The sequence below is a fragment of the Mobula hypostoma genome, chromosome 21 (assembly GCF_963921235.1).
Source record: "Mobula hypostoma chromosome 21, sMobHyp1.1, whole genome shotgun sequence".
Classification (NCBI taxonomy): domain Eukaryota; kingdom Metazoa; phylum Chordata; class Chondrichthyes; order Myliobatiformes; family Myliobatidae; genus Mobula; species Mobula hypostoma.
In genome coordinates this window covers 20,312,425-20,339,857 of record NC_086117.1, presented here as the reverse complement: position 1 = coordinate 20,339,857, position 27,433 = coordinate 20,312,425, and the positions used below count along the sequence as shown (strand labels likewise).

General features: G+C 44.0%; 1 protein-coding gene across 1 annotated transcript in view; it reads right to left on the bottom strand.

Annotated features, from left to right (window-relative positions):
• Positions 1-22,210, bottom strand: part of st6galnac6 (ST6 (alpha-N-acetyl-neuraminyl-2,3-beta-galactosyl-1,3)-N-acetylgalactosaminide alpha-2,6-sialyltransferase 6) — a 43,311-nt gene extending 21,101 nt beyond the window's left edge. The window contains exon 1 of the mRNA XM_063073590.1: positions 21,994-22,210. The gene's annotated coding sequence lies outside the window, so the exon portion shown is untranslated. The remainder of the gene's footprint in view (positions 1-21,993) is intronic.
• Between the last annotated feature and the right edge of the window lie 5,223 nt (positions 22,211-27,433).

Genomic DNA, 27,433 nt, shown 5'->3' with positions numbered 1-27,433 from the left:
GGAGATTGCTGAGCCTCTGGTGATAATCTTTGCATCATCAATGGGGACGGGAGAGGTTCAGGAGGATTGGAGGTTGTGGATGTTGTTCCTTTATTCAAGAAAGTGAGTAGAGATAGCCCAGAAAATTATAGACCTGTGAGTCTTACTTTAGTGGTTGGTAAGTTGATGGAGAAGATCCTGAGAGGCAGGATTTATGAACATTTGGAGAGGTATAATATGATTAGGAACAGTCAACATGGCTTTGTCAAGGGCAGTTCGTGCCTTATGAGCCTGATTGAATCTTTTGAGGATGTGACTAAACACATTGATGAAGATAGAGCAGTAGATGTAGTGTATATGGATTTCAGCAAAGCATTTGATAAGGTACTCCATGCAAGACTTATTGAGAAAGTAAGGAGGCATGAGATCCAAGGGGATATTGCTTTGTGGATCCAGAACTGGCTTGCCCACAGAAGGCAAAGAATGGTTGTAGATGGGTCATATTCTGCATGGAGGTCAGTGACCAGTGGTGTGCTCAGGGATCTGTTCTGGGACCCTTACTCTTCGTAATTTTTATAAATGACCTAGATGAGGAAGTAGAGGGATGGGTTAGTAAGTTTGCTGATGACACAAAGGTTGGAGGTGTTGTGGATAGTGTGGAGGGTTGTCAGAGGTTACAGCGGGACACTGATAGGATGCAAAACTGGGCTGAGAAGTGGCAGATGGAGTTCAACCCAGATAAGTGTGAAGTGGTTCATTTTGGTAGGTCAAATATGATGGCAGAATATAGCATTAATGGTCAGACTCTTGACAGTGTGGAGGATCAGAGGGATCTTGGGGTCCGAGTCCATAGGACGCTCAAAGCTGCTACGCAGGTTGGCTCTGTGGTTAAGAAAGCATATGGTGTATTGCCTTCATCAATTGTGGGATTGAGTTTATGAGCTGAGAGGTAATGTTGCAGCTATATAGGACCCTGGTCAGACCCCACTTGAAGTACTGTGCTCAGTTCTCATCACCCCACTACAGGAAGGATGTAGAAACCATAGAAAGGGTGCAAAGGAGATTTACAAGGATGTTGCCTGGATTGGGGAGCATACCTTATGAGTGCGTGGAATTGGCTGCCAGCAACGGTGGTGGAGGCGGAGACGATAGGGTCTTTTAAGAGACTTTTGGATAGGTACATGGAGATTAGAAATATAGAGGGCTATGGGTAAGCCTAGTAATTTCCAAGGTAAGGACATGTTCGGCACAACTTTGTGGGCCAAAGGGCCTGTATTGTGCTGTAGGTTTTCTATGTTTCTGTATTATTTTATTTCACTGTGTTGTACTATACTGTGTGCAGATTTATTTTCCAGGATAGCCTGCTCAAGTTCATGCTTTAAACTGTTGGGGCAGACTGATCGTAACAACAAGCATGCTCACACACAAGTGCATGCACACCATTCCTTTAACACAAATACAACAAAACCAACAGCAGCACACCAGTATACATCTCTAATGTACAAAAACTAAAAATCCAGCTTCATAGCCAGCTCAAAGTAGGTTCTGTTTCTTTGTCAGACTACCTGAATGTTTTATCACACACTCTGAAACCTGCACTGAATCCAACTAAGGCACAACTGTCCTGACCAGTAGTTCAGCATCGCCATTAGGTTAATTTACATGATTATCTTGGATCTGATCAGTTAAATTCAAGCAACTATCTCTTGTTATGCAAACTTCTATCTTGGTTTCCAAACTCTCAGAATGAGATCACTTTGCAAAGTTAGCTAAGAACATGATATTACTCATTTTGTTTGAAAACTTGTTCCTTCTCTGGTGTTAAGAGTGACATTTTGACCTAGTTCTATGATTACGCCAAATTTTGTTGACAACATGCTTGAGTCTTTTCAGTCTTCATTATGAGTTCTGTGGACATGTGCTCTCTGGAGTTATGTGATGTTATTTAGAAATACAAATAGTTGGTCAAGTAAACAAAAACAAAACAGCCAGTGAGCGGCCGTTCTAGGGTGCAAACGCCTTGTTAATGAGAGAGGTCAGAGGAGAATGGCCAGACTGGTTCAAGCTGACAGGAGGTGAACAGTAACTGAAATAACCACCCATTACAACAGTGGTGCAAACAAAAGAGCATCTCTGAATATATAGTACGATGAACCTTTAAGTGGATGTGCTACAAAAGCAGAAGACCACAGACATGCACTCAATAGCCACTTTATCACGTACGGAAGATACCGAATAAAGCCTGAACAATCAGGGTAAGAATATGAACCCACACATACAGAGGAGAAAAGTACATGGTGAAAGTTGCATTTCACCAGCCTTAAACAAACAGCTACAGCGAGAAGCTCACGGGGATGGTATCAAAATAAACAACTAAGTGAAAAATCGCATACCTGCTGCCCAAGCATTGTTGCAAAAGCCCCAGTGACACTTCTGGACCCATGCAGAGACATGCTGTCCTTGCATGCATGTACTGAAAGCATACATCCTTTATCAAGAACCCCCGCCATCCAGGCCATGCCCTCTTCTCACTGCTACCATTGGGAAGGAGGTACAGAATCCCTCAGTCCTACAACACCAGGTTCAAGAACAGTTATGACCCTTCAACCATCAGGTTCCTAAACCAGTGTGGAAACTTCACTCACAACACTGCACTGATCACTGAATGCAATCTTGGGACTCACTTTTAATAACTCTACAACTCCTGATCTCATTTTGATTTACTTATTTTATTTATTAATATTACTTTTTTAATGTTTGTCTTCTTTTGCACATTGGTTGTCAGTGTGTTTAGGTTTTGATTGTATTTCGCTGTTCTGTGAATACCTGCAAGGGCATGAATCTCAGGGTGGTATACGGTGACATATATGTATTTTGATAATAAATTCACTTCTGAGACCACAAACATTCTCAATTGTTCAAATACACTTTCACTTTTGCAAAGCTGTGATTAATACACCTTCACATTCACAGTGACCAATGACAAGCAGATGTTTCTGAATAACTATTAAAGTTCAATCTGATTAATTAATTAATTGACATACAGCACGGATTAAGCCCTTCTGTCCCTGTGAGCCACACCACCAAGTAACCCCCAATTTAACCCTAGCCTAGTCACGGGACAATTTACGATGTTCAATTAACCTTCCAACTGGTACGTCTTTGGACTGTGGGAGGAAACTAGGGGTTCACAGGGCGAATTTACAAACTCTTCCAGGCAGCTGTAGGAATTGAACCTGGCTCGCTGGAATAGTAAAGCGTTGTGCTAACCACTACGCCCAATAGGAATACTCACTCTTGGCAAACAATATCCAACCTGCAGCAACAACATGGAGTCAGTCTTAGGTGGATAACAATTCACACCCAGGTATAGAATTCCACTAGTCACGAGGGAAGGTTGACAGTGGAAAACTATGAAAAGTTACCATGGGTACTGGGATACTCAGCACAATGCTGAACAAGTATTACTTATAATGTTGTATCTGCCTTATCCCACCCACATGCCCACCTTGCCCCAGTTTACCAACCTCCAAGTCATTAGGTATATTTAAAATGGAGATTGATAGATTCTTGATCAGGAAGGACATCAAAGGTTACAGGGAGAAAGCAGGAGAATGGGGTTCCGAAGGCTAATAAATCAGCCATGATGGAATGGTGGAGCAGACCCAAAGTGTTGAATGGCCTAATTCTGCTCCTGTGTCTCATGGTCCTCGCCTACAAATATAAGCTAAAGCAGTACGCGCAGCTCTCCAGTGAAATGATATTGTTTCTGTTAAATAGGGACTGTGGACAATTCTGATTTGATGAAGACAGACGTGAGAAGCAGAGGAACATCTGGAGAAATTTCTGAAATGCCCGGTTCGCTGCTGTTGTTACTGTGTGATCGAGAATCTCTGGAGGGTAGGCCCCAAAATCCCTGGCTTTGCCTGCTGCTGGCGACCAAGGCTGAGGTCGAAGCATTCGGATAGAGGTGGTGTTCGGTACTCGGTGTCGGAGGGCTGATCAGAGCTCGAAGTTTTCGGACGACTCAGAGTCGGACTGTGGTCGGGCATGACAGGGAGAGTTTTCTTCCGTCTGCATGAGATGTGGGACTTTCGAGAAACTTTGAACATTTTTACTGTGCCATTGACTGTTCTTCATCAAGTTATGGTATTGTTGCACTGTTGTAACTATATGTTATAATTATGTGGTTTTGTTAGTTTTTCAGTCTTGGTCTGTCCTGTGATTTTGTGCTATCACACCAGAGGAATTTTGTATCGTTTCTTAATGCATGCATTACTAAATGACAATAAAAGAGGACTGCGTGTCCTCATAATCTAATCTAAATCTAAACTCTGCCGAGGCAAATATATTTTGTTCACAGGGAAATGTGGTCACAGGCATGCAACATTGCCAACAAAAATAACAGTGCCACATGCTGGACGTTCTTATCCTTTGCAATTTAAAGAATCCAATCTGTTGGAATGGCCACTGACATGGGTGCCATTTGTCTAAATCCCACCTCCACATGACCTTGGAATAAAACAAACTGGTGACATACAAAAAGACAATTTGATTTCTTTTAAAAGCTGAAGTCTGCTTTGTCATCAGATTTGGCCATGCTGCATTTGGGCTCTGGCTGTAGGATCTTAGGAGCTGTGATCCACTCCTTTGCAAAGTCAGGAGAGCAGAATTACTACTTCTGTCAAGTAAAATCTTCCATTGGAATAGATCTGCCCATAAATGGGCAATTCCTGAGCACCAGTTTTCTCTATTGAGAGCTGACCGAGGGAGATGGGGATCTTAATGTTCTTTCTGTATAATTGTTTAAAATAGTTTTCAAAACAGTTCAGAAGTGATTTTATTTGCATGTAAAAAGTTAACTTAAACAGAAATTGTGACACCCGATAGCCCTAGTGTGGTGCTTCTGTTTGTTGGTACACCCAACTACAAGCTAAAACACTGCCTTGTCTGGTATCTTGTATCAAAGTGGTTGTCGTTATATGTTTTGTGTGGTAGTGTAGTGGGCAGTGCTTGTCGCTCTCATTTTCAGCTTCCACCACTGGCTGGCAGTCTTGTAAAACGGCGAGTTGAACATGCAAGTCTCTCCCTGCCAGTACACAGCCTCTCCAACCGCAAGCCTCACGTAGTGCTTCCTTGCTGGCACTACGCGGAAACTGAACCCCTTGTGGACTCAGGCTGAACTACAGAGGATGGGGAGGAGGTCTGGCCCCTGCACACATAGCACACAGGCCCACCGGCATGTGGACACACCCTGGTGCTTGTGAACCACATCCCCAGCTATGGGTAAATAACCCCACTGCCTTGTGGGCAGCCTCAGGAGAGATGAAGGGTACAGGAGTAAAAGCAGACAGCAAATCCGGAGTGGAGCCCCTAAGGCATCTGGACGTCATTGAACATCCTCCCGGCAGCTCCTGCAGCCAAGCTGGTGCCGAACGTATCGCTTCACAAGCTTTCCTTTGGACTACACCGATGAGGCTGGGAGGGGGATCTTGACAACTGGGCATCTCAGGATCTCCATACCTTCTGCCCAGGCTTGTAATGATCATCACCCATTGTCCTTCGAGACAGACGGATACCAACCAACCAGGTACAACACTTCCTGGCACAACTGCATGGCTTGAAAGAATGTGGAAAAGAGACAAGAAAAAAATCAGCAACCTATGCAGTAACAAAACTGCCATACAGCTCAGGAGAAAGCCCCATTTCTTTATAGCACTGTCCTCAATATCTATGTTGGCTCACAGAGCAATTCTACTCCATCACCGTGCTCTTTGTGATCTATTCCCAATCCCGCCTCCAGATTCTACCACTCATTTACAGTACACTAGGAATAATTTACAGCGACCAATTTACCTGTCAATCAATAGGTTCTTTTTGATGTCGGAGCTCCTCAAGGGAAACTATGAGGCTATGGCAGAATGTACCAACTCCACTCACAGTCGGCGGTAGTGGTCGTGATGAAGCCCAGGTCACTGGAACCCAGAGGCCACAGATCTGCTAAGTGCGCCTCTGTATCGTCTGTATAAGGATTGAAGACTGTGCATCGTCCTTTACTTCAAGTTTTAAACTAGTCACAAAATCACACGCACAGCAGGCTGAACCAGAATCTGAGCCACAATCTCTTACAATCCTGTACTTAACTCCCACTTCCACCCCTCCCCCATCTTCCTTGCAATTTCCTTTTGAAAGTTTTTATTCAATCTTTTTTAGACTAGTGGCTGCCAGCCTGGGGCCCAAAGACCCTTCGGTTAATGGTCCATGGCATAGCTGGGAACACAACAAAGCCTGCAGATGCTGGAAATCCAAAGCAATACACACAAAATGCTGGAGGAACTCAGCAGGTCAGGCAGCATCTGTGGCAAAAGGGTGAACAGTCGACACTTCGGGCCGAGACCCTTCATCAGGGCTCACAAAGGGTCGACAGTTTACTTTTTTCCACAGATGCTGCCTGACCCGCAGAGTTCTTCCAACATTTTGAGAAAGTTGGGAACCCCCATCTTAGACCATGTGTACCAGGCCATACTAAATTGCTCTGCAAAATAAATTTTTATTGTCACTCCAGCAATGCTCTTAAACCTGATCTCCAATTATTGGCAACAATTATTCACTCCAACAAAAATCCTCACAATATAATTTAATTCCCATGCAGTAGGCTTCAACATTTCTACCATTCTAGACTAAGAATATGAAGACTACCAAGTTACCTTGAAGAGACTGGAAAAATAACAAAATTATTTATGTAGCATAAAGTATCAGGTCCTGTGGAGAGAGTCACTCACAGTCTATGACTTTACTAAAGCAACACTACCCCATTAACAAATCTGCAAATTGCTCCCTGGAACCCAGCACCCCTTCAGATGTTGCTCCCAACACAGCAGTTCTGCATCGAGCATTTATGATCTGTCCCATTCTCAGAGTCAGCTACAGAACTGAATAAAGGCTGGAAAAGACAAACAAAATGCAAGTAAATAAATAAAAGGAGCACCTACAAAAGTAAACAGAGGCATCCGCAAATAGGGTCATAGTCAGAGAAAACTACAGCACAGAAACAGGCCCTTCGTTCCATCTAGTCCATGCCGGAACCATGTAAACTGCCTAGTCCCATCGACCCGCAACGGGACCATACCCCTACCATACATGCATCTATCCAAACTTCGCTTAAAAGTTAAAATCGAATCGAGCTCGCATGCACGACTTGCGCTGGCAACTCATCTCAAACTTTCACGACCCTCTAAATGAAGTTTCTCCTTATATTCCCCTGAAAAATTTCACTTTTCACCCTTAACCCATGACCTTTGGTTGTAGTCCCACCCACCCTCAGTGGAAAAAGCCTGCTTACAGTTACCCTAGCTATACCCCTCCATTTTATATACACTATCAAATCTCCTCTCAGTCTTCCAGGTTACAAGGAATACAGTCCTAACCTATTCAATCCTCCCTTACAACTCAGGTCCTCCAGACCCGGCAACATCCTTGTAAATTTTCTCAGTACTCTTTCAACCTTACTTATATCTTTCCTGCAGGTAGGTGACCAAAACTCAACAAATGTGTGAACATGAAGTTGATAAATATATACAGCTCTTCCATTCCTGAGTATGGAAATGGACTGTTATCTAATGGCAAAGAAAGGCCACAGATACACTTAGGGCAGCAATCAATATCCTAAATTAGTCATTTCCAGTTCAATGCATTCTCTTTTGCAGAAGTGTACGAAAATGACCCAGACTATTCACAGCCTCAACATTACAAAGAATTCTGAGAATAGTCTCAGACCGCATAATGGAGCCATTAGCATGATTGCCCAACTTCAACTGCATCATGGTACCCATTTCCGCCTCTGCCTCGGTTCACTTCTTGCTAAAGCTCTGATCCACATGATTGTTTTCTGTAGATGTTACTCTCATCTGCAACAGGCAGCCTTTGTTTTACCCTCCAACAGCTTAAAATTTTGCCAGCCATCTCCTATCCTGGACCAGTTTCCAATGAACCATCATGTCAACCTTCACAAACTTAAAGGAAAGCAATGCTTAGTTTGAAACTTTCAAAACTGCCACCTTTGTTTCTAAGGAACTCACCCCTCAGTATCTCCAACCTCCTTCAAGACACCTGGTTCCCTCCATTTTTTTTAGCTCATTCAAAAATAAAATGCCTCACCGTTGGTGGCTATGCTTTCAGCTGCTAAAGCTGGAAGTTCTGGAATGTCCTCATTAAATCTACTCAACCTTTGCCATCTCAAGGTAAGCCTGCCTTTTTGACCAGCATTTTGAATTATCTATCCTGTTTGGGTGGCGGGGTGGAGAGAGGCCTCTGCCAAAGAAGGTGTAAGGTGCTCCTTCCCTCCGCTAACCTCCAGGTCACCTTGGGCAAGATGTAGCACCTGCTCAACCCCCCGACCAGGGTCACGTAAAGCCATGGGAGCAGGTGGTGGATGGTCATATGAGTAGCTGGTGCATATCACAATTACTGGTTATGTGACCCCCCCCCCCCCAACGCAAAGCAATCTCTGAAGTGTATTCATAATGGCTGGGGGTCACCCGTCTTGTAAAGACACTGCCCAGAAGATGGCAATGGTAACTGCTTCAGTAGAAAAATTTGCCAAGAACAATCATGGTCAAAGACTGTGATTGCCCACGTCATATGACATGCACATAATAATGACGATTCTGCTTTATATGTGAGGGGGTATTAAATCTTGGTTTGGTTACTCTCCTATGAATTACTTTGAGGAGGCTTACAGAAGGCAGGATGGGATACATAGAAGATTCTTGGTTTTAGTCATACTCAGGCCCCATCCCTCAACTACATTTCTGGTATATTGACAACTGAATTGGTGGTACTTCCTGCACTCATACAAAACTTTAAAATGTTCCACTCTGCTCTCACCTTCACATGGTCTATTTTTGACTCTTTCATTCCCTGGATCACTCGTCTCCATTACAGGGGGTATGGTAGCCACAAACATCCATTGCAAGCCAACATGTTCCAAGGGTTTTGGCCTGAAGCGTCGACTGTACTCTTCCATCGATGCTGCCTGGCCCATTGAGTTCCTCCAGCATTTTGTGTCTGTTGAACATACTCCAGTTATTTTGACAATATTTATCTCCCACCCTGCTTCCTGCAAAGACTGCACTGCATTCTTGCTGATCTTTTCTTGTTGAACTTGTTCCAATGACCAGGTGGCTCTGAGCATCTTTCTTTTTCCCTGAATAGTGATTTCCCCTCTCCCATAGGTGACAAAGCTGTTAAGCACATTTCATTTATTTCCTGCACTTCCACTCTCAACGCCTCTTTCTGCACAGAACAAATAAAGTGTTCCCTTGGCCTCTCACCTTCTATCCCAGTGGCAAAAATGTGGAGGGCTGGATGGCTAATTTCTGTGCTACACAGCTCCAGTTCTCAAAACCCTCCGAGACATGGAAAAAAAACAATCGCGTCTTAAATGGGCAACCCCTGATTTTTAATGAGTGATCCTCTGTTCAAATTTTCTCAAAAGAGACCCTCCCCTCACTCATCCTATCACGACAGCTCAGGATCTTGTATGTCCAGTCAAGGTACCGCTTACTCTTCCAAATCCAGCAGATACAAGCCTAGGCGATCCAACAGTTCCTCATGAGACAATCCACCCATTCCAGGTTATCAGTTGGGCAATCTCACAGCTTTCAATGCATATACATCCTTTCTTAAATACTGAAACCAATAAAATACAATACAAAGGAATCCCAATGTTGACTCAACATTGCCCTTTACAACTGCAGCATAACCTCATGATTTACTCTCATGTCTAATTTCACTGAAAATAAACAATAATCTGTTATCTTTTCTATTTGTTTTAGTTATATCATCCTTTTGCAACTACAGCTTTACTATCTCTCACCATTTATATAGTATGCTTCTCTTATTTTCCTTCTGCTATAATGGCAAAATTCCTACATTATACTCTGCTTTCCAGATCTTTGTTCACTCACCATATTCCTTTGTAGTCCACTTAATTCTATTTCACAACATACTTTCCTACCCAGCTTTGCATCATCAGCATACATGGCAATCATAACTTCAGTCCTTTCATCCAGGTCATTTATATAAAGCAGTGATTCCCAAAATGGGTGATATCAATTTATATTGCTTCAGTATTCATTACGGAAAAGGATCTTGGCGATTGTAGGGATGACCTACAGCTGATTGAAAAGCTGGAGCATATAGACATCAAGAAAGAGGATGTGGTGGAGCTTTTGGAAAGTGTCAAGTAGGATAAGTCTCCGAGACAGAACAAGATGTACCCCAAGCTACTGTGGGAGGCGAGGGAGGAGATTGCTAAGCCTCTGGCAATGATCTTTGCATCATCAATGGGGACGGAAGAGGTTCCGGAGGATTGGAGGGTTGCAGATGTTGTTCCCTTATTCAAGAAAGAGAGTAGAGATAGCCCAGAAAATTATAGACCAGTGAGTCTTACTTCAGTGGTTGGTAAGTTGATGGAAAAGATCTTGAGAGGCAGTATTTATGAACATTTGGAGAGGCATAAAATTATTAGGGATAGCCAGCATGGCTTTGTCAAAGGCAGGTTGTGCTTTACGAGCTTGATTGAATTTTTTGAGGATGTGACTAAACATCTTGATGAAGGTAGAGCAGTAGACATAGTGTATATGGATTTCAGCAAGGCATTTGATAAGGTACCCCATGCAAGGCTTATTGAGAAACTAAGGAGGCATGGAATCCAAAGAGGACATTGCTTTGGTGATTCAGAATTGGCTTGCCCACGGAAGGCAAAGAGTGGTTGTAGATGGGTCGTATTCTGCATGGTGGTCAGTGACCAGTGGTGTGCCTCAGGGATCTGTTCTTGGACCCTTTCTCTTTGTGATTTTTATAAATGACCTGGATGAGGAAGTGGAGGGATGGGTTAGTAAATTTATTGATGACCAAGGTTGGGAGTGTTGTGGATAGAGTGGAGGAACGTCAGAGGTTATAGCGGCACATCGATGAGAAGTGGCAGATAGAATCATACCAGATAAGTGTGAGGCTGTTAATCTTGATAAGTCAAATATGATGACAGAATAGAGTATTAATGGCAAGATTCTTGGCAGTGCGGAGGTATAAAGGGATCTTGGGGTCCGAGTCCATAGGACACTCAAAGCTGCTGCGCAGGTTGACTCTGTGGTTAAGTAGGCATACGGTGCATTGGCCTTCATCAACCGTGGGATTGAGTTTAAGAGCTGAGGGGTAATGTTGCAGCTATATAGGACCCTAGTCAGACCCCACTTGGAGTATTGTGCTCAGTTCTGGTCACCTCACTACAGGAAGGATGTGGAGACTATAGAAAGGGTGCAGAGGAGATTGACAAGGATGTTGCCTGGATTGGGGAGCATGCCTTATGAAAACAGGTTGAGTGAACTCGGCCTTTTCTCCTTGGAGCATCAGAGGATGAGAGGTGACCTGATAGAGGTGTATATCTACGCTGATTTTTTTGGTTCCAAGGCTCTTAAAGTGACTGATGTGGAAGCTGTAGATATTTCTTCAAATGGGACAGGAAGTGAATTGTTGAGGTGGTATTATCAGCTGCTCTCACAGGGCCTTCATGTGCTTCTGATTGATGGTTCTGAGATTCTCAATACAACCATAACACTTAGGAGTAGAATTAGGCTATTTGGCCCACCAAGTCTGCTCCACCATTCTGTAACCTTTGATGCCTTTTTGAGCAGTTTTGGGCTCCTATACCTAAAAAACAATGTATTGGCAATAAAGAGAATCCCAAGAAAGTTCATGAAAATGATCACGGGAAAGAAAGTGTTAATTTATGAGGAAATTTTGATGGCTTTGGAACAGTACTCACTGGAATTTAGAAGAACAAGGGTAGGGGTGGATCTCATTGAAACCTACTGAATACTGAAAGACCTAGTTGATGTGGAGAGGATATTTCTAATACTGGGAAGAGTCTAGGACCAGAGAGCACAGACTCAGAATAGAAGCACGTTTCTTTAGAACAGAGATTAGGAGAAATTTCTTTAGCCAGAAAATGGTGAATCAGTGGAATTCATTGCCACAGATGACTGCAGAGGCGAAGTCATTGGAGGTTGATAGTTCCTTGATTAGTAAGGGGTCTCTTATAGAGAAGGTTACAGCGAGAAGGCAGGAGAATGAAGTTGAGAGGGAAAATAAATCAGCTATGATCAAATGGTGGAGCAGACTCAATGGGCCAAATAACCTAATTCTGCTTCTGTGTCTTATTGTCTTTAGAGCAAAACTTCACCTGTGAATCCACAGCAAGTTTAGAATCACCAGATCTTGCTGTTTCCCTTGCCATTACAGGTTCTGCTGATTTTAATTGGCATCAAAACCTACACATAGTCTAAACTACAAAGTATGACAGAAGTCACTGTAACCTGCCAGGTTTCTGCACACTTTTTCAAACTCAAGAGGCAGATAGCGCAGAGCACAACCAGGGAGATAAGCACTCAGCCTCTACTAACACAGCTCAAGTATGGACAGAGCCCAAGTCAGAGCTAATTATCTAATAAACATCTGACTGCACTGCAGGTGGTTAGTCTGATAGCGGGGTTATATTTCTTTTACACTACACAGAGTGCCAAACCATGAATATTTGGATAGTGCACAAGTGTAGTTCTCAGTTACAGGATCCCTTTTCATCCTGCTTTGATGAATATATTTGAATTCTGTCTAGATTAAGGCCTAGTACCTTCTATGATTATCTCTGCAAGTCTGCTGGGATAGTTGAAGGCCCAATGTCTGCGTGTTGGATGCAGGGCAAAGAATATAGTCTGTCTTGGGGTTAGAGCGTTCTATACGAGTGTGGGTGGGAGGAACAGGGACTTGCTTTGCTGAACATTGTGGGCATGCAATGTGGCACTGGAATGTGTGGGTGTGTTAGTTGTTAATGCAAACATCACATTTAATTGTATGTTTCAATGTAGGTGTGATAAATAAACTTGAATCTTCACTCTCGAGTTGATTTATTGCCAAGACAGTGCAGCCAAGGTAGGGGGTTGGCTAAGAATAAACAATCTATATAATACTAAAACTCTATGCTCTGTCTGACTGTCTGTTTGTGACTCTAATTAGTGCAAATGGTGCATTACAGTGGCACTTTTTTTGGGTAAATCAAATTAAAATGCGCTAACTTACAGAATGCAGGCAAAGTTCAGGGTTATATATTCGTATAAAATTGCTCATTCGCAAAAATCAACAGACTTCCTTTTAACCCGAGAGGCGATCCGCCATCATAGAAATTGGGACGCGACAGCCGCACACATGCGCACGACCAGCCTCAGCAGTGACACCTACCAGAGCAAAAATCAGGGCAGCTCTATTTCGAGTGGTTACATTCTGCTAATCACCATCAGCATGTGCAGGATTGGGACAGATCTAACTGCCACCCATCAATAAGAGATAATTAAATCTTACTGTAATGACATACTTCGAGACACCCATAAAACCCTTTGCTGCAGTCAAAGGACAGCAGTGACTATATCACGTCCATTTAGGAGAGCACCAACCACATCATCAAGAATAATCAGCATCCTTTGGTGTCACTGCTTCATATTTTCTATCCAGCGTTAGGGTAAAAAAAAATGGTCAGCCTAATTATGCCACATGGTCAAGAGATGACACCAAACGTCATCGGGAAGCGGCAAGGAGAGGGAGAGAACAAGAATTGGCTGAGGCCAGGGCTGCAGGATCAAAAAGTCAGGACAAAAAAAGATGAGAGAAGAAGAGACAGAGGAGGAGAGGCATGCACGTCTCCAGGATCAGAGACAAACAACAAACAGCAGAAGAGATGAAGAGACGGGGGATGAAAGGACTGCACGTCTCCAGAATGACAACGAGATGCACAAGGGTGGCAGATAAACCAGAAATGATGCCATCACAAGTGTCCTTCATTAAATGAGGAGCAGCTATATTTGCTTTGCTACGTGTCGTTCTTCTTTAATAAACTGAGGTTTTCTACTTCAGTTTCCAAAGCAAAGCGATACCAATAGCATTCAGGAAAATTTAATGTTCATTCTGGTCACATCAGACTGCACTACCCTTCTCTCAAAAGGTGCCCCAACGGGTCACCCCGTTGTCTAGTTATTTACTAAAATACAAACTTACAAAGAAACTATTGCTTTCAGTGCTTGAAAAACTCAGGTTCCTGATGCTTTTATCTTAATGAAAAGTTTTTCTGTACTATTACACTGAAGGTCTGTCCTGAGTTTGTATTTATTCATATAAAAGACATCTTTCGTTGCTATGCTTTGAGTAGACTATTTGGCAACACCAACTTCAGCAATGCAGACACAAGAGAGACTGCAGATGCTGGAAATCTTGAGCAACATACACAAAATGCTGGAGGAACTCCGATGGTCAGGCAACATCTATTTTGCTGAGTTCCTCCAGCATTTTGTATGTCTTGCTCATGAACACAGAGCTTTCCTATTTCTCACTTCTTCACCCGCAATCCTAAATCAGGTAGAAGATCAAATCATTCTGACGCATCCCAAGAGTCCTGATGCGTTCCCCAATCCCAGCCACGGAATGATTCAATTTCATCTGCTTCTCCTTGGATACAGAAACCTCAAAGCTCTCAGCTTACTGGCTGAGAGTGAGAGAGATGGTTCTATCTGTTTATCAAGACACTGCTTAGAGCTTTTAAATTCTTTGGATACCAGATGAATTCTGCAAATTTAATTATCAAGCACGCCTTCAGTTCTGGCATCCATGCTTTGGACAAATTAGATTGGATCAAGTTAGAATTTGGTTAGACTATCTGCAACAATCTCCACCACCAATTCCATATCAGTGCCATAACCCACTTTTTGAATAAAGAAATTACTTCAGAAAATTGTACAAAATTAGTCGAACTTGCCTTATCACAGGTAGGATCAAAATATGGCATTTAATTTAAAAGTTAAAAGCAATTGTGACAAACAGATTAAAAATCGACATATTTTGTGCTGTAGCACACCGCTACTTCTACAATGCGCCTTCACTCCTCTCCAGGTTCGTTTGGTGACAACACCCTCCTGACCTGTGGCCTTTGCAGATGGAACTAGACTGCTCTTGCAGGGAGAATGGGCACGTTGGGTCAAATTGCTTCCATCCACACAGCATGGATTCAACATTTGCCACAAGGTAGCACGGCTTAATTTTGTTTAATCAGAAATATACAAATATGTCCCATAAATGTTGCTTTGATTCACCCCAAAACCCGAAGTCAGATCACAATATGCACTTCCGAACCTATGGTCCTCCACTTGTGACGCTGACCCTCACCTGCTAATCTGGTAGCTGAACATTCACCAGACAATCCTTGTCCCTCAACCCCAATCATCACCCAAAAACAACACACACTCCAACACGTGCAGCCCCATCTCAACCTTGACCTTGACCCCCATGCACACCCCGCCTCCCAATTCCCAGAAAGTTATCACACACAATTGGTCCTGCCTTACCATTAAGCACTACTGAACCACTTTTACTTACTTAATGCCCACCATGCCTGGGCAGCGATGAAGGTCCTCCATCCTTGGCACTGCTCAGGGCTTCCCTCATCATGCCAGTAACTCCCTTTCAGTTTTCTCTACTGTCAGCCATGCAAGTCCCAGATGGAGACTCAGGAATACCGTAGAAGGAATTCTTCACTGCTGTTTCCTTAACAGTCCTGTTTGACCAGTCAGGGTTGTTAGCCTTCTGAACCTGGAGAACCAGTGGATCACTCTTTATCTCGCCTCTACCCTTTGATCTGTTTGACATGGGTGACCCTACCAAGAGCCAAAACATAAAGCTCTGACTCCAGCCAGCATAGCTCTCCAGGTCCAGGTCATGCAAGCCTCCAAACCATGCTAAGGTCGTGGTCCCCTTGGAGGACTGAATCACTTTGAAGTACTTAAAATTGAAGGCAGTAAATCCACCCTCACATCAAGGAACAACTGGCAATGGAAATTGAGTGCATCCATTATCCTGACCAGATCAATGGGAAGGCAATCAAACAGAAACAAGACCAGGAATTAACATTGTCTTGGCTTCAGAGAGATGTCGTTGTATGAAATTCAATAAATCGGGTAAGTGGATGAGTGAAAAAACGAGAGTTATCCTAGTGCCCTGCCAACTGCAGCCTGCATTTTTATCTAGCAGCTTCAACACAACTTTTAACTTTAACATTGCTCCACATGTACAATAATCCAACAAAAATTTGACGTATAGCCAGCCACAAAGGAAAATATAGGACAAATGATCAAACGCTTGATCACAGAGTAATTTTTCTACCTTGAGTGTTCTTGGAGTCTGTGATAAGCTATCCAAAGAGGTGATGGAGGCAAAAACTCTCACAACATTTAAGCATCTAGAATCATACGTTACTGTCGGTAAAATCCTACAAAAAGGTGTTGGATTCAGCCCAGTACGTCACGGGTAAGGCTCTCCCAGCCATTGAGCACATCTACATGAAACACTGGTGTAGGAGAGCAGTGGCCATCAAAGATCCTCACAACCCAGGCCTTGCTCTTTTCTCACTGCTGCCATCAGGTAGAAGGAACAAGAGCCTCAGGACTCGCACCACCAGGTTCAAGAACAGTTACTACCCCTCAACCATCAGGCCCTTGAACAAAATGGGATAACTACACTCACTTGCCCATCATTGAGATGTTCCCACAACCAATGATCTCACTTTAAGGACTCTTATCTTGTTATCTCATGTTCTCATTATTTTTTGCTACTTATTTATATTTGCATTTGCACAGTTTGTTGTCTTCTTCACTCTACTTGACCTTTCATTGAATCTTGTTACAGATTTGCTGCATATGCCTCTAGGAAAAAGAATCTCAGGGTTGTATGTGTATGTACTCCGATAACGAAATTTACTTTGAACTTTAAATAGGATTAGTGTAGATAAGTGACATGGACATGGTGGGTCAGAGGGAATCATCACATGACTAAATTCTGGAAGATTGCAACCAGTGCATCCACCATCTCTGTAGACACTTTATTAATTCAAGATTCAAGGTTGTTTAACATCATTTCCAGTACACAAGTATAAAGGAGAACAAAATTATTGTTCAATTGCAGCACAATAAAAGATAAAGAACACAATAAATAAAAAACAATAAATATAAATGCATAAGATAGATTGAATGCATGTTCACAAAGTGATGCTAGGTGATGCTAAATCAGAATGCCTGTACAGAAGGTGACTCTGACAGGAAATGATAAAGTAGTGGTGGTGGGGGGTGTAGACATGTTGATCAGTCTTACTGCTTGGGGAAAGTCGTGGCTTTTGAGTAATACACTGGGACTTATGGAATCAGGTCCCAGGTACTCCTCAGCATTGTTTGCCCAAAGATGATTATTAAGAAATTTGAAAACAAGGCTGAGTATTTTGAAATCATGGTATTGCTGGATCAAAGTCACCTTTAAGGCAACAAACAGGGGCCAGGTATAAATCAGGATTTCCTGTGCATAAAGATAAAGGTTGCATTTTTCTGGGTGACTCTTTCCCCAGGAGTCATCAGCAAAAACAGAATTGGTCCTTTAAGGGCTGTTGCACCAATGAGTACACATCAACACAAAGTCACGGAATCAGAGTAATACAGCATTAGAAACAGGTCCCTCAGCCCTGCAGGTCCATGTGGACCACAGCATCCTCCCCGTCAGTCCCAGTTACCTGTGTTCAGTCCATGACCAAAGGTCTTCCCCTCCAGGTACCTACTCAAATGCCACTTAAATGTTGCAAGTGTATCCACCTCGATCACTACCTCAGGCAGCTCACTCAAGGGACTCAGCTCTCTGTGGAAAAAGTTACCCCTCAGGTCTATTAACTCTCTCCCTTCTTATATTGTATCTGTGCTCTCTCTTTTTGGAATCCCCAACTGTGACCATCCAACTCAAAACTTTATAAACTTCTTTGAGGTCCCTCTCTTTCTCTATGCTCCAAGGAATAAAGATCCAGCATGGGCAACCTCACCATTAAACTCAGGCCCTCTATTCCAGGCAGCATCCTTGTAAACCTCTTCCGCACCCTCTCCTACTTGACAGCCTCTTTCCTATAACAGGGTGACCAATATTGTACGCAATACTCCAAGTCTCACCAACGGCTTACATAACTGCAATATACTGTCACTATTCATAGACTCAATGCCCTGACTGATGAAGGCCAGCATTTCTACACTACCTTATCTACTTGTGCGGCAACCTTCAGCGAACTGAGCACGCATACTCCCAAGGTCCCTCTGTTCCACAACCCTGCCATTCACTCAATACATCCTACTCTTGTTTGAATGCCAAAATACATTAACCTACACTTACTTAAGTTGAAATCCACCTGCCATTCCTCGGCTCATCTCCCTTAACTATTCACAATTGAGAGAGGGGGAAGACCGACCAGGGGAAGCTGTAGTGACCGGGTCCCTGGCTCTGTGGCTCAGAAGGCAAGTGGGGGAGAAGAAGAGTGCAGGGGATTCTATAATTAGAGCAGAAAACAGATTCTGTTATCGTTTAAGAGATACCCGAATGGTATGTTGCCTCCCACATGCCAGAGTCAGGAATATCTTGGATCAGGTCCACAGCATTCTAAAGGCAGCCGGAAATTGCAGTACACGTTGTTACCAATGACATGGGTAGGAAAAGGGAGGGGGCTGAAGAGAGAATATCATGAGTTAGGCAGAAACCCAAAAACAGGATCTCCAGTGTAGTAATCTAAATTGCTGCCTGTGCCACATGCCAGCCAGGGTAAGAATAGGATGAATACACAGCTGAAGAACTGGTGCAGTGGGCAGGTTAATTTCTGGATCATTGGGATCTCTTCTGGGGAAGGTACGACCTGTACAAAAATGACAGGTTACGCCTGAACCCAAAGGGACCAATATCCTTGCAGGCAGGTTTGCCAGAGCTGTCGGAGAGGGTTTAAACTAATTTGGCAGGGGGATGGGAACCAAAGTGACAGGGCTGAGGATGGGCAGTGGGTATACAAGTAGATTAGCCAGAGGGTGACGAATCTGTGGAATTCTTTGCCACATACAATCGTGCAGGCCAAGTTCTTGATGGGACACAGCACGTAAGTTTACAGGGAGAGGGGCTGAGGAGGGGGAAGAAAGGATCGGCCACGATTGAATGGTGGAGCAGACTTGACAGGCCAAATGGCCTAATTCTGCTCCTATGTTTTATGGTCTACAAGAGCCTCTCCAATTTCTTCCCTGGCCTCACAGGTCTGGAACTGCATTTGGTCAGGCCCTAGGAATTTGTCTGCTTTAATTTGTTTTCTGTGATATGCATATGGTCCAAGACCTCACTACCTGTTGCCCTCATTGCTTTGGCTTTCATGATATTCTCATTAGTAAACACTGAGGAGAACTAGACATTAAAATTCTTGGCCATTTCCTATTGCTCTACAAATAGGTGACCCTAATGCCCTTCAAGGGGATCCAGTCTCGGCCGAGTCATCTTTTTACTATTAACACAACTAGGGATTAACTTTAACCTGGACTGCCAAATCCATCTAATAGCCTCTTTTTTTCCCCTCCAGATTTCCCTCTTACGTCGGTTCTTAAACTCTATGTTTGTCGAGGGACTCACTCATACCCAATTGCCTAAATGTGATGGACGCGTCCTTCTTGTTCCTGACCACAGCCTCGATAGCAGTGACTAGTGGGGTACCGCAAGGCTCAGTGCTGGGACCCCAGTTGTTTACAATATATATTAATGACTTGGATGAGGGAATTAAATGCAGCATCTCCAAGTTTGCGGATGACACGAAGCTGGGCGGCAGTGTTAGCTGTGAGGAGGATGCTAAGAGGATGCAGGGTGACTTGGATAGGTTGGGTGGGTGGGCAAATTCATCGCAGATGCAATTTAACGTGGATGAATGTGAAGTTATCCACTTTGGTGGCAAAAATAGGAAAACAGATTATTATCTGAATGGTGGCCGATTAGGAAAAGGGGAGGTGCAATGAGACCTGGGTGTCATTATACACCAGTCGTTGAAAGTGGGCATGCAGGTACAGCAGGCGGTGAAAAAGGCGAATGGTATGCTGGCATTTATAGTGAGAGGATTCGAGTACAGGAGCAGGGAGGTACTACTGCAGTTGTACAAGGCCTTGGTGAGACCACACCTGGAGTATTGTGTGCAGTTTTGGTCCCCTAATCTGAGGAAAGACATCCTTGCCATAGAGGGAGTACAAAGAAGGTTCACCAGATTGATTCCTGGGATGGCAGGACTTTCATATGAAGAAAGACTGGATCAACTAGGCTTGTACTCGTTGGAATTTAGAAGATTGAGGGGGGATCTGATTGAAACGTATAAAATCCTAAAGGGATTGGACAGGCTAGATACAGGAAGATTGTTCCCGATGTTGGGGAAGTCCAGAACGAGGGGTCACAGTTTGAGGATAGAGGGGAAGCCTTTTAGGACTGAGATTAGGAAAAACTTCTTCACACAGAGAGTGGTGAATCTGTGGAATTCTCTGCCACAGGAAACAGTTGAGGCCAGTTCATTGGCTATATTTAAGAGGGAGTTAGACATGGCCCTTGTGGCTACGGGGATCAGGGGGTATGGAGGGAAGGCTGGTGCAGGGTTCTGAGTTGGATGATCAGCCATGATCATAATAAATGGCGGTGCAGGCTCGAAGGGCCGAATGGCCTACTCCTGCACCTATTTTCTATGTTTCTATCTCTCATACGCCAAGGTTTCCTGAGCTACCTTTCACCCAGATGGAACATGAACACCCTGGATTCTTGATATGACTCTTTCAAAAGCTTCCCATGTACCAATTGTTCCTTTGCCTTTAAAGAGTCACCCAGCCGGCTCCAGCTAGATCCTGCCTAATGCCCTCAAAGTTGGCCCTGCTCCAGTTTAACTTTAGTACTTTAAAGCGGTGAACCTGTTTTGCTTTTTACCGTATTTATTTTAAAGACAACAGAATTGTGGTCACATGCCTCTTCAGCATGGCTCATAAATAAGAATACAAAGAGAGTAGGCCACTTGATCTTGCCTCACCGTTCAATAAAATTGTGGCCTCACTGTAAGGTTTCTTATTGCAAGGTGGTTTGAGAGATTTTAAAGCATGAAGGGATGCATTCTCAATGCAAAATTTCATAGAATGACAATTAGCTTGAATATTTGAATAGAAATCTTTATCTTTCACCAACTAACAAACATGTTTGTGAACAAGAGAAATTGGGGGAGGGGCATGATGCCAAGGCTTATTGTTCAGAAATTGATGCCCACGGGAGAATTACATTTTACAAGCACAAACCATTTATTATGGGCTGAATGTGAAAGTTCTTCCTCCCCCTCAATGTTCACACTTTAACTCTTTCTTCCCCAAAATCTTAAAAAATGTTGAACTCGTGTTCAAATTGAAAAAAAAACTGTTGGTGATAGATACCTGAAATGAAATCAGAAAATACTGGAAATATTCAGCAAGTCAGGTAGCAGCGCTGGAGAGAAAAAGTGAAATAAACCCCTCCTGGGTGAAAACCTAGGAAGCAATGGGTGAAGATCCTGAAACAGCAGAAGCCAAAATTCTGAGATAAAGTTCTGATGAAAGGGTCTTTAAACTGAAAGGATAACTGTTTCTCTTTCCCCGATACTTCCCGCTTTGCTGAGTGTATCCAGTAATTTGATTTTAAATTAGAAAACAAGGATAAATCAAGGCTGAGGGTGGGGAAGACAAAACAAAACTGTCAGTGACTAGATAGAGAACAAGGGAGACTAAATGAAGCAAATGGTGGCACCAACCTCACCAGCAGTTTCTTTGGAAGCAAGGATTCAGGACCAAGTTAATAACATTGGGAAATAAAAATAGGATGAACAAGTAAACCAAAACCAAAACCAATACCAATTTCACACCACAACTTAGTCCATATTAACCCCTGAGGGGAAGGACTACAGTTATTTTCCTTTGCCAACTCGGCTCCCGTTTGAGAATATCGAAAACCCAACTCAGGGCTTGCCCTCCCTTCCAAGCACCACGCAGCATGCCAAAACCGTCCAAGCTGCCGTCTAAACCGCCCGCATCGGCTGCTCACCATGGCGAGCGGATCACCTGCGCAGCGCTCCCTCAGCCGCAGCCGAGCTGCCTTCTCGCCAGTCCCCGAAACCGCTTGGTGACGGCACATACCCCTTTCACCAGTGTCCCACTCCGCTTCCCCCAGCCAGTGACTCACGGAGATTCCCCTGACCCCGGCCGCAGAAGGCGAGTCACGATGCCGCACCGCCGCACTTCTCCCCCGTTCCCGTGACCGCGCTTCGGCCGGCTACCCGGGCGCGCGCCCGCCTTCGTGCACGGCCATGATCCTGCCCGTCACGGCACCGTAACGGGTTCTCCACAAATTTCACATCGGCCGTCACTAGCAGAGATGGAATGTGATTTGAAATGTAAGAAAAATGTTTATTGAGAGGCGGCAAGGAAACCATAAGGATTCCAAAACGTAAGTCCTGGCACCTTAAAATTAAATAAGCATGAGAACTCTCAGCCTGTCAGGCAACAGCTGGCGGTGAGAGAAGGAAGCAACACACATCAAAGTTGCTGGTGAACGCAGCAGGCCAGGCAGCATCTCTAGGAAGAGGTACAGTCGACGTTTCAGGCTGAGACCCTTCGTCAGGACTAACTGAAGGAAGAGTGAGTAAGAGATTTGAAAGTGGGAGGGGGAGGGGGAGATCCAAAATGATAGGAGAAGACAGGAGGGGGAAGGATGGAGCCAAGAGCTGGACAGGTGATTGGCAAAAGGGGTATGAGAGGGTCATGGGACAGGAGGCTCAGGGAGAAGGAAAAGGGGGAGGGGGGGAAAAACCCAGAGGATGGGCAAGGGGTATAGTGAGAGGGACAGAGGGAGAAAAAGGAGACAGAGAAAAAGAATGTGTATATAAATAAATAACGGATGGGGTATGAGGGGGAGGTGGGCCATTAGCGGAAGTTTGAGAAGTCAATGTTCATGCCATCAGGTTGGAGGCCTCCGGGTCCAACATATTATTCTCCGTAACTTCTGCCACCTCCAACGGGATCCCACCACTAAGCACATCTTTCCTTCCCCCCCTCGGTTTTGCGCAGGGATCGCTCCCTATGCTGCCTGGCCTGCTGCGTTCACCAGCAACTTTGATGTGTTGCTTGAATTTCCAGCATCTGCAGAGTTCCTCGTGTTTACGACAGAAGGAAGTTACCGTTTTGGGCCAGTGACCCATCTGTTTATTTTCAGATCCCCAGGATCTGCACTTCATTTCATTTCAACCTCAACATCGGCAAAATCAAAGAGCTAATTATTGACTATAGTAGTCCTCAATAAGGGGATCGGAGGTGGAGAGAGTCGATGACTCTAAATTCCTTGGCATTATCACATCAGAGAATTTGTCCTGGGACCATAAAGAAGGCATGACAGCACCTCTACTTTCTCAGAAGTTTGCGTAGATTTGGCATGGCATCAAAAACTTTGACCGACTTTTATAGATGCAGAGTGGAGAGTATCCTGACTGGTTGCTTCATGGCCTTCAAGAAGTGGTGGACACAGCTTAGACCATCACAGGCAAAACCCTCCCCTCCATTGAGCAAACCTACAGGGAGTTCTGCCACAAGAAAGCATCATCCATTATCAAGGACCCCTGCCTTGCCCCGATCATCCAGGCCATGTTTTCTTCTCACTGCTGCCATCGGGAAGGAGATGCAGGAGCCTTAGGTTTAGATCATAAGATCAGATCATAAGATACAGTAGTAGAAGTAGGCCATTCAGCCCATCGAGTCTGCTGTGCCATTCAATCATGGGCTGATCCAATTCTTCCAGTCATCCCCACTCCCCTACTTTCACCCCATACCCATTGATGCCCTGGCTAATCAAGAAACTATCTATCTCTGCCTTAAACACAACCAGTGATTTGGACTCCACAGTCGCTCATGGTAAAACATTCCACAGATGTACCACCCTCTGACTGAAGTAATTTCTCTAATCTGTATGTCCTTTTGTAACCTCTCAATTTCCTCATAACGTCCTGTCCCTCCAGCTGACTTGGTATCATCCGCATCTTTGCAACAAAGCCATCAATTCTGTCATCAAAGTCATTGCCATATAACATAAAAGAATCGGTCCCAACACAGACCTCTGTGGAACACCATTAGTCACCAGCAGCCAATCAGAAAAAGTTTGCTTTATTACTATTCTTTACCTCCTGCCAATCAGCCACTACTTTTTCCATACAAGAATCTTTCCTGCAATATCATGGGCTCATAACTTGATAAGTAGCCTCATGTGTGGCACCTTGTCAAGAACCTTCTGAAACTTAAGGTGCACATCATCAACCCATTCTCCTTTGTCCATCTTGTTTGTTACTTCTTCAATGAATTCAATGACTTTCAACGTACTTGTCAGGCAAGATTTTCCCTTGAGGAAACCATGCTGAAAATGACCGAAAATACCCTGAAAACACATCCTCAACATCCGACTCCAATATCTTCCCAAAGAGTGAAACAGTTATTACCCTATAACCATCATACTCCTGAACCTGTGTGAATACCTTCAGTCATCTCAACTCTGATTTGATTCGATAACCAATGGACTCACTTTGAAAGACTCTACAGTTATAGAATTATAGACCAGGGGTCCCCAACCTATTTTACAATGAGGACCAGTTTCATGTTGACAATATTCTTGCGAACCGGCCGACGGGGTGGCGGGGGGGGGTGGGGGTGCGGGATGGTTGCCAATGGACAAGAGTAGCAGTCAAAACGTTGTGTTTGCCCAGAGAAAGACTACAATGACCATGAAGCCCTGCGCGGGCACCAGCGCGTTTGCGTGACTTGCGCATGTATGCACGTGCCCATTATTTTTCTACAAATCGTTTTTGGCAATTCTGTTCGGAGGGGGGTGTTAATCACGACCGGAATATCGGTGATAAGTGGCTTAATGCACTCAATTTCGTTTCTAAAAGGGTTTATCTAACCAATTTAATATTAAACACACAGCGCATATTTTCCTCGCATGAATATAGCGATAAGTCAATTATCAGGAGAGGACAGGGTAGCTTGAAGTAAGTGTTGAACGAACTTCCAGTAGAAGTGTCAGAAGCAGGTTCGATATTATCATTTAAAGTTAAATTGGATAGGTATATGGACAGGAAAGGAATGGAGGGTTATGGGCTGAGTGCCGGTCGGCGGGACTAGATGAGATTAACGTTCGGCACAGACTAGAAGGGCAGAGATGGCCTGTTTCCGTGCTGTAATTGTTGTATGGTTATATAAGTCAATAGCATCATAACATTTTAAGTAACGTTTGGATATTAAACACAGCGCATATTTTCCCCGTATGAACATATAAAATCATTGCAACACACCAATATCGCTGAATCAGTGGGAGCCCTGGGCTTGTTTCCCTGCAACAACACGGTCCTGTGGAGGGGTGATGGGAGACAGCGATACTCGAATGGGGTTCCTTATGTCCAATCTATTCCGCAATTTAGTTTTCGTTACATTCATTGCAGAGATATGTTGGAAATGGAAGTAACGTTTTCGGTGCTTCCGTGGCTATCTCAGGATATTTAGCCTTGACTTTGATCCAGAATGCCGGCAGAGATGTTATGTCAAACATACTTTTCAGCCCGCTGTCATTTGCAAGCTCGAGGAGTTGATCTCCTTCCCGCGCTGACATGGATGACGCGCGCGTAATGACATCGCGTGCGTAATGGTTCAACAGTGCGTGACAGGGAATGAGGAAAGGTGCAGCTGACTCCTATCGCCAAATCATATCGTTCCCTCGCGGCCCAGTAGTGCATGCTCTGCAGCCCGATATCGGTCTGCGGCCCGGTGGTTGGGGACCGCTGGTCTAATCCTGCCACAACTGTTGAGCATTCTTCGTTGATCCAAATTTGGTCCAGAATTGCCACTTCTCGTTGTAGTGATAGGGGATTCGTCAGTTAGGGGAACAGACAGGACATCCTGTTGGCGAGTGCAAGGGTCCCGGATGGTACTTTGCTTCTCAGGTGCCAGGGTCTGGGACATCTTTACACCGCACGCTGTTGGAGCAGTGCTGCCAGGATAATCAAGGACACGACCCACCCAGCCAACACACTTTTCCTCCCTCTTCCCTCCGGGAGAAGGCTCAGGAGCTTGAAGACTCATATAGCCAGATTTGGGAACAGCTTCTTTCCAACTGTGATAAGACTGCTGAACGGATCCTGACCCGGATCTGGGCCGTACCCTCCAAATATCCGGACCTGCATCTCGGTTTTTTTTGCACTACCTTACTTTACATTTTCCTATTTTCTATTTATGATTTATAATTTAAAATTTTTAATACTTTCTATCGATTTGTAATCCAGGAAACGGGAAGCGCAGAATCAAATATCGCTGTGATGATTGTACATTCTAGTATCAGTTGTTTGGCGACAATAAAGTATAAAGTATAAAAGTATCTCGGGTCAAGTCCTCAGCATTCTTCAGTGGAGGGTGAACAGCCAGAGGTCATGGTCCATGTAGATACCAATAACATGGGTAGGATGAGTGACGAGGTTCTGCATAGGGAGTTCAGGGAGTTAAGTGCTAAATTAAAGGGCAGGACCTTCAGGGTTGTGACCTCCGAATTGCTACTTATGCCACGTGATAATGAGGCCAGAACTAGGAAGATTGTACAGTTTAATACGTGGCTAAGGAGTTGGTGTAGGAGGGAGGGCAAAATAATTTTGGATCATAGGGCTCTCTTCCAGGGAAGGTGGGACCTGAACAGAAGCGATGGTTTGCACCCCGAACTGGAGGGGGACTAATATCCTAGCGGGAAGGTTTGTTAATGCTGCAGGGTGGGGTTTAAACTAGAGCTGCAGGGGGATGGGAACCAGAATGCCAGAACAGATAGTGGAGATATTAGTGAAGCCAGATATTAGTAGGACCTCAGACAAAGTTAGGAATCAAAAGATTGAACAAGATGCAACTAGTGTCCTGAGCTGCGTATATTTCAAGGCAAGAATTTTTTGTAGGAAAGATGGATGAAGGTGAGGTAGTTGGTTTACAAACAGAGGCAATATGCAGCGAGGAGGGGCTGTTGATAGGGCAAAATTGCAGTCAACAGGATGAGTTGCAATGTAAAAGGTAGACACAATCAAAAAGGTTGAATACAAGACTGAAGGTGTTATATTTGAATGTATGCAGTATGTGGAATAAGGTAGATGAATTTGTAGCAGTTGCAGATTGGCATGTATGATGTTAAAGGCATCACTGAATTATTGCTGAAAGAAGATTGTAGCTGGGAGCTTAATGTCCAAGGATACTCATAGTATCGAAAGTTCAGGCAGGAAGACAGAGGGGATGACATTACTCTGTTGGTAAAAAATGAAATCATATCATGAGAAAGAAGTGACATAGGGTCAGAAGGTGTTGAATCATTGTGGATAGATTAAGGAACTGCAAGGGTAGAAGACCCTGATGGCAGTTGTATACAGATCCCAAACAGTAGCAAGGATGTGGTCTACAAATTACAATGGGAGATTGAAAAT